General features: G+C 42.5%; 1 long non-coding RNA gene across 1 annotated transcript in view; it reads left to right on the plus strand.

Moving 5' to 3' along the window:
- Positions 1-4682, plus strand: part of LOC109288372 — a 15352-nt gene extending 10670 nt beyond the window's left edge. The window contains exons 2-3 of the long non-coding RNA XR_002095121.1: positions 1298-1403; positions 4281-4682. This is a non-coding gene — a long non-coding RNA (uncharacterized LOC109288372). The remainder of the gene's footprint in view (positions 1-1297; positions 1404-4280) is intronic.
- Positions 4683-7639: the final 2957 nt, after the last annotated feature.

The following is a 7639-nucleotide window of genomic DNA, read 5'->3' on the forward strand; positions in this document are numbered from 1 at the left end:
CCCAGTCCCCAGTTTAAACAAAAGCCCTGCTGCTCACCAGGTGCTGCTGGGCAGGGAGGGGCATCCCTGCTGCCCCTCACTGCATGGGGGGCTCCTCCATGAGCCCCCAACAACCCCCCTTGGTTCCCCAGCTCCCCCACAGGTGCCCCGCCCAAGCCAGCTCCTTTTACCAAACAAACAACCAAGAAAAGCCCCGGGACTCACTGCTCTTGCAGCAGCCTCAGCCCTTCAGAGGGCTTGTGGAAGAGCCCCCCACATGGCAGGGACCAGCAGGGATCACCCCCTCCCCACAGGCAGGAGCTGCGAGTCCCGGGGCTTTTCGGGGGGGGGGGGGTCTTAAAGGGCTGGAGCTGGCCCAGGCAAGGTACCCATGGGGGGCCTGGGGGAGTGAAGCAGGATTGGGGGGGCTCATACAGAGCCCCTCCCCACAGTGTGGGGCAGTACGGATCACCCCCCACCAGCACTGGGTGAGCTGGGGCTTCTTTTTTTCCAAAGAGCGGGGAGCTTGGGTGGGTGGGGCAGCCTTGCCAGGCTGGGTGGGGATGGCCCTGGCTGATTCAGAAATTTAGAGATTTGGCAGCAGCTGAATCTCTGAATCAGATTCAGCTGAATCGATTTGGGACAGTGATTCGAATCATCAAACTGAATCACTGTCCCCCAAATCAGCCGAATCCGAAACCGAAGCAAATACTAGCCACTTTGCACAGACCTAATAACTACCACCCTTATGTAAGCTTCGCAGAACTGTAAGGGCAAGAAGGATCAGAGAATGCAAATAAGATCTGTTAGTAACATTTGTCATTACTATTGCCATCATGCTTAGAGGAATATAATGCTTTCCCACTACAATCAGTACCCTCACCCCCCTAGCCTGAGAAATGAATTGTTGCATGGCAGACAGTTTTTTGAAAGGCTATACCATGAAAAACTGTTTCATGGAAATAGTTTGATTGGGTGGCCCTATTTCGTTGGAAGTTCATGATGCTGTGAAGAACAGAAAATTAAAAATAAACATAAAACACATTTGCCCATTATGAAGGTCAAAGTGGTAGTTTCACTACCAGCTTTCATGGAATACCTCAGCACTATAGCAATTTTAAAGTCTCATTCTCGAGCAAAGTTTATAATGAGATTTGAGAATTAAGGTGAATTAGATTTTCTTACAATTGCTACAATAAAGACATCTGGTTTATATGTATTCAGACTCACAATAAGCAGCTCTTTATATGTCAACAAGATTTTACCTACTCATTGTAGCCTTAATTTAACTCACTGTCTGAAAAATACATCCTTTTAGGTGCCTGGATCAACCACCTTCTTCCTGAGTGACCCAAGAAGTCTCCCTAGGATAACTACAGCCATGAATGAAACATCTAGGCAGCAGCATTCATATTGAAACAAAGGTAAACACAAAAAAGGAACTGTTCATCATATCTTAAGATAGGATTTATTGCCATAAATTGCAATATTTTTCATATTAATAAATGCAACGTGCTGCTGATACATTTGTATTGGGGTAGAACACAATGGTTCGTGTTATATATGACTGCTGAGGAAAGCAAAGTTACCTTGCTTTCAGCAAGCCCATGGAGGCCTTAGTAATTCATTCTTTCCCCGATTGTAGTTCAGCTGTAAATAGAAAATAAAAAAAATTCACTGATCTACAAATAAAGAACAAGAATTGTTTAAGATGCTTGCATGACTAGAAGCACAAGTCCTATTCAATGAGCTCTCTACACCTTTGGCTCCCTGTACACATATAGGTAAAGGCGCAATGAGATCTAAGGCATGACCCCAGAGTTGCATCTCAAAGCAAGGGGAGCCAGATACTGGGCTCCCCCTGCACTGGCAAGAAGCTCCTGCAGCTGGAAGCCCCCTCAGCTAGGGGCTCTCAGCCATGGGGAACCCCACACACCCCCTGCAGTGGGGAGGTCACCTCTCCCACAATCCCCCCGCCCCAGGGTTTCACACATGCCCGGGACTAAGAAATCAGAGCTGTGCCCTGCAACTGTTGGGACCTAGTGGGGACCCAATGTCCACAGCTATGGTTGTGGGACTCACAGCCCTGGCAAGGTGTACCCTTCTGGCTGGGAGCCCACAGTCACAGGGTAGACCCTGCTACACGTGCAACTTAAAGCTTGATAGAAACCAGCTATAAAGTTAGTACACATTTTCAAAGCCTAATTTTATAGCTGGTTGGAGTTTTCTATCATATGATAAGTACTTTGCATGTGTAGGTGGTCTCAGGGTAACTGTATGATTAACCAATTTATTGTGCAATACCTGTAGTGTGTACAGGGGGTCTAAGTCACTGAATTGCTTTGGAAAATCCTACCTAGAACAGAGAAACAGACCCTAAATAGTCTATCGTGTATCACCAGGAAAGGGGGCTATTTCCTAACATTGCACACAAGGGGAAATGCAAAGAGCAGATTATAATTTAATTTTTGGAGAGAGCTGGAATGTTTCTATAATTAAAAATACTAGTTCACAAGATTTATCCTCCAAAATCAAAGTTCACTGCTCAGAGCGGGCTACTCAGGCTACATGTTGAGACCACTGTGTTAGAGAGAAACTTGTTAAAATCTCTTTAGGACAAAAGGCACAACTCAGTTTAATGTATCTTGATACACTGGAGAAAACAGTATGTGCTCCGGTGAACCAAAATTTATTAAACTGCCTGAAAATCATTAAAAAGGCAGCAGATTTCTTTATTTTGTATTTTCACAGTCATAAATGTGAAATTTCAGCCTTATGATGCATCCTGTCAAATCTGCTTTGAAGCATCAGCTCTTGATTGTGTCTCCTGTCTCTCTGGAAAGGTTTTAATGCAATCAAACAATAAGCTCTCGGTTAATAAAATGCTGTGATTTCAATTGGCTCCATCAACAGTATGGTTTCCTGCTTCTCCCAGCAGGACTGAGTTCTCCACTGTAAAATAACTGTATGGTTTCTTCTCTCTGATATCTTAAGCTGGGCCTAAATACCTCTGGTGTTTGAAAGTGTGAGTTTGGATCTGAATTTCACAGCCCAACACTCTTTTGACCTCACCAGAGCTTCTTACTGATCACATCACTAAGCCATTATTTCACAGGACATGTTCCATTTGCTTTTACAGTTATTTTCTGGAGATGCTGCATATTCCACAACACTCCAAAATTGACAGGTAACAACACAGCACCTAGCACCAAAAACCTTGTGCCATAATTAAGGGGTGAGATAATTTAAGGAAGCATCACTGCTATGCCATTAAGATAAAGGGGATAAACTAATGGAAAAATGTATGGGGTAGAATTATTTCTGGTTTATACTAGAAGTCTAATTCTTAAAAAACTCATGTGGGAATGTGTGAAGGACCAGACAGGGAATATGGCGTTTCCCTTTTATTCCCATCCATACATAGACTGGATGCAATCACAGCTCTTGTGCTCATCTGAGCCAGAAGCTGGGCAGTGAACCTCTAAAGCCAGTTTCAGGGAAGGCTTGCCAGGTGTATCTGTGGTGTCAGTGCTATCAGGCCTCACGCTCCAGGGAAGGTAACAGCACAGCTCTCAACATGGCTACTGCATAATCCCTAGTAAATTTGCAATAGGCAGAATGGGGGATAGCTGTTAATTATATGCCTTGCCTCACTTAGTTCTTTTCCTCGATGAATGCAATGTCTACATTGAACACTGTCCTGCACCATCAGATTCATTTATAATTCATTTCTTCAAATATGTTGAGAAATCTTCCTTGGATTGCAATACCTGTGGGAGATGCAGCAATTACTGTATCAAGTGTCAGAGCAGTGGAGAAGATTTCTTCAAACCAGTGTTGTCTGTGCACCTGTCCTGCCTGAAACAGGCTAAGGCTTCTCACAAACAGTGATTAACTAGGTTATGTTTGGTGTAAATGCCATTCCCAGGGTACCTGTTACAATAGAGGTTTACATTTGAGAAGCTACTCTAAAGGAATATTATTAAGGATACAAAGTCATTCACTCAACAATTACAAATGTCCATGGAGCCTTAATTCTGTCCCCTTGAACATATACACCAGTGATTCTCAACCAGGGTAGCATGGTGCGTGAGAGAGTGGATACAGTCTGATACCTACTGAATTTTATACTAAATGAAAGAAGATAATGAAAAGCATAGAGAACAGATTCCATATGAAGAATGTTGTTTTACTAAAGCATGGAAATTGCACTCTAGGAAAGGCAAGAGTCTCAGGGACCCATCTTTTCATTAAAACAGCCCTCATTCAACAGGCTTTTCACATTTTGGTTTCCTTTGTAGGAGTTACTTTGAAAGGACTGGAGGCTTTGATGGAGCTTGTGATAGTTTTTGTCAGATCTGTGATGAAAACAGAATGAAGTGCCTGTCACATGCAAGAAGCCTATACCTTGAGAACAGACTGTCTAATTGTTCCCTGGAGTGTTATCTGCACATGAAGGATACCTGCAAGCTTGTCTCATCCCAGTGCAAGAGCTGGTCCACTGCAAAGTGCTGCAGAGGTGTTACTCCCACCTTTTCATTTTTCTTCTGGAGCTCTCTGTTTCCTGTTACCAATTCTTATTATCAAAAATGTGAGTAGGATTAGTTTAGGCAACTAAGTACATCTGCCAATAAAACTCCATAGAAAATTCATACAAAAGGGCTATGAGGAGGCTAAAATTAGTTCATTTATAAATAAATGGATATTCAAGAAAGATAGCTTGTATTAATTGTCCTGCTTGAGTAAGTTCTGAACCTTTTATAAACTAATTCTATTCTCATTAGTCAGGCTTCTTCACATCTGAGTTCCATTAGATAGAAACAGTACAAAACAGTGCAGACCTTAAAGATGTGGGTAAAATCTCCATTATGCTATACTGATCTTTGGATGGTATTTTGAATAACAAGCGTATAGTACATTAACCCAATCTTTCCAGTGCTATACCCATGTGACTGATGCATCAATGATGCCCTCATTACTTAGCGTAAGCCAATTCTCAGAACTCCTACTGAGGCCACTCTTATCACTGTGTCCATCCCTTTGAAAAAAACCCTAAATTCTTGGCTATGGGAAGCACTGCTTGATGGAGAGAGAAGAAAAAGAACCACACACTCCATAAGTGTGCTATAAGCACCTCTGCCATAATGGTATCTCTGTCAAGGTAGCACCTGAAAGGTTCTCAAGTTTGCAATGGTGCCAGTCATCAGCAGAACACCCAGGATAAATGGATGTTTACCAAGCCTAAGATTTTTTTTCCCTATGATTTGTAGCTATAGTTTAGATACTGTAAGCCTGTCTGAAGACTAGTACTTGGTATGGCTAATCATCTGCCATGATCTTAGAGATAAGGAGTTTTCTTTTCCTTCCCTAACTCAAAATCCAAGATGTATGGTTTATTTTTTATGGAGTTTGATTTAATTTTTAAATAAAGGAAGAATCCAAGCTGGTATTCTTATGTGCTAATGCTTCAGGCTGGCAGAAAGAGAAAAACCCTGAGAATAGGGTTTGTACTGGAAGCATTTCCAGATGCACATAAATCAGGCAACAGAGAACAAGCAAGCTTGAGCATTTTCAGATACAGAGCCTCACATGTCTTTCCCATGGTGATAATTATAGGGAATTACCTGCTATGTCCCCAAAGTACTAATTTTTGCATTTTTTTTCTTTTGATCTGGGGATTTTTCTTTGACAATAGAAAACTACATCTAGTTCAGTCTTCCAGGGTAATAAGAAGCAGTCTTTCAAGAGGCAGTTTAAAACATCTGTGGTAAGTAGATGATATCCACTACTTGCATAAAAACACGACCGCTTATTAGCTGAAGAGATTGGATGTGAAGTCTCTGCACTGCAGCAGGCAAAGAGGTTACCTACGAATAACTGATGCCCAGGAAAATGGGTCCAGACCAACAAGTCTATCTTATTTCTGTTTAGCTCAAGCCTGCATTCCCATACCACTAAAACTGATCCCCTCCATAAGCAAGTGGCGGTCCTTTAAATTGACAGCAATGCTATTACTCAATGACCTATCTTGGTGTGTCAGAGATGCATCTTAGCAGTAACATATGCTAAAACTTTCCTTTGATCCATGGATAAAGTGTCCTGAAAAATCATTTAATATTCTGCCACTTCTGTGAAGTGTAGCGCTTGAAGGTATGGGAAAGGGGACTTATGTCCCTTGTATGCTACAGAAGGACTGCGCTAATACTTTATTAGTGATTGTAGAAAAGTAGGACGTGGAGCTAATCAGGCTGCAATCACATGGATCCAGAGCTTTAAAAGGCTTCAATAGGGGTGTTGAGGGTTGTGACAGAGGATTAATGGAAGCCAAATGGAGGAAGTGTATAGCTGCCCTATGGCTTGCTGGCAGGCTTGGGAGCAGATCCCAATGCTTGAGCTTTGAGCTGGGAACTTTGAGCAGGGCCCACAGAATTTCTGCTCTGACATAATTGTAGGCAAAATATTTATCCCTACAAGGAAGGGCAAGTGCAAGGATGCAAAGAATACCCAGCCTAGTCTTTTGTAAGAGGTCTAATTTTAGCTTTTGTCATCATATAAAAAGTCATTGTATTTCACTAGCATCTCTTTATGACCACTTTTAGGCAGGAGGGTGGCACTTCTCTTTTCTCAAGAATTAAGTTAAGGTGAGTCTGGATAAACGGTTGGCACCAACCAAGGACAACTGCAGCTATTTAGCCACAGACTTCAAGGCTAGGGACAGACATTACACACAAACTAATTTAAGTGATCAGAAACTAGTTTAAACTTGTTACAGAACAGACATTCAGTGCACATAAACCAGTTTCAAAATGGCTGAAACCAGTTTGAGATAAACCTGGTTGAAGGTGGTATCAGACTTACAGTGCCCCACTGCTGCAGCAGCAGCGATGGGGGAGCACCCGGCAGACCTGGCTTGGGTTCCGGCTGGTGGGATAAAGAGGGAGGAATTAAACCCTTTCTGGCCAGTTCAGCCTGGACTGGCCACAACCCCCCAGTACAGCTTCCCTGCAGCCAAGGGCATGCTCTAGCCCCACCCCCCTTGCCAGGCTCCTGGCCTGAGCAACTGCAGTCATGTGCCTGCATTGCCCCAGTCCAGAGGGAATGTTTGTCCTGTTACAAACTGGTTCAGCCTAGGCAGGTTAAACTAACCTGCAAAGGTTGAATCAATTCAGGCTCCAGCTTTTTAAATGTCTGTCCCTAGCCCAATAGGCCAGGCTTCCATGTCTTCCATATTATTTTTACGCAAAATAACCTTCTGCTGAATTGAGAAATGGGAACAAGGGGTAAGCTTTTACAGAGAAGCCAACACTCGCAAATTCTCAGTGGAGTATTTTTCCTACTAGAATGGCAGGGACAGTTTTTAATCGCTTTCTAAAATAAATGATAATGAACCCACATGAATCCGATCGAATATTTCTTATAGAAATGGAGGTCAATTAAAACAAAATGAACAAGTTACACCCTGTCAAGATGTCATTTCTTAAAAGAATGTTACAGGTTGAAAAACTAATATTTTTCCTCACTGGGAAAGCACTGTGTCCTCAAAGGTATTTTATTCTTCAAATTACACTTCAAATTGAGCCAGCTGCTTTACGAGCTCAAAATACATTAGATCCCTATTCTAAGAACTTGAAATTGAAGCTGCTTACAGATGTTACAAAAA

This window comes from Gavialis gangeticus, unplaced genomic scaffold, assembly GCF_001723915.1.
Source record: "Gavialis gangeticus isolate Ggan-Ray unplaced genomic scaffold, GavGan_comp1, whole genome shotgun sequence".
NCBI lineage: Eukaryota > Metazoa > Chordata > Crocodylia > Gavialidae > Gavialis > Gavialis gangeticus.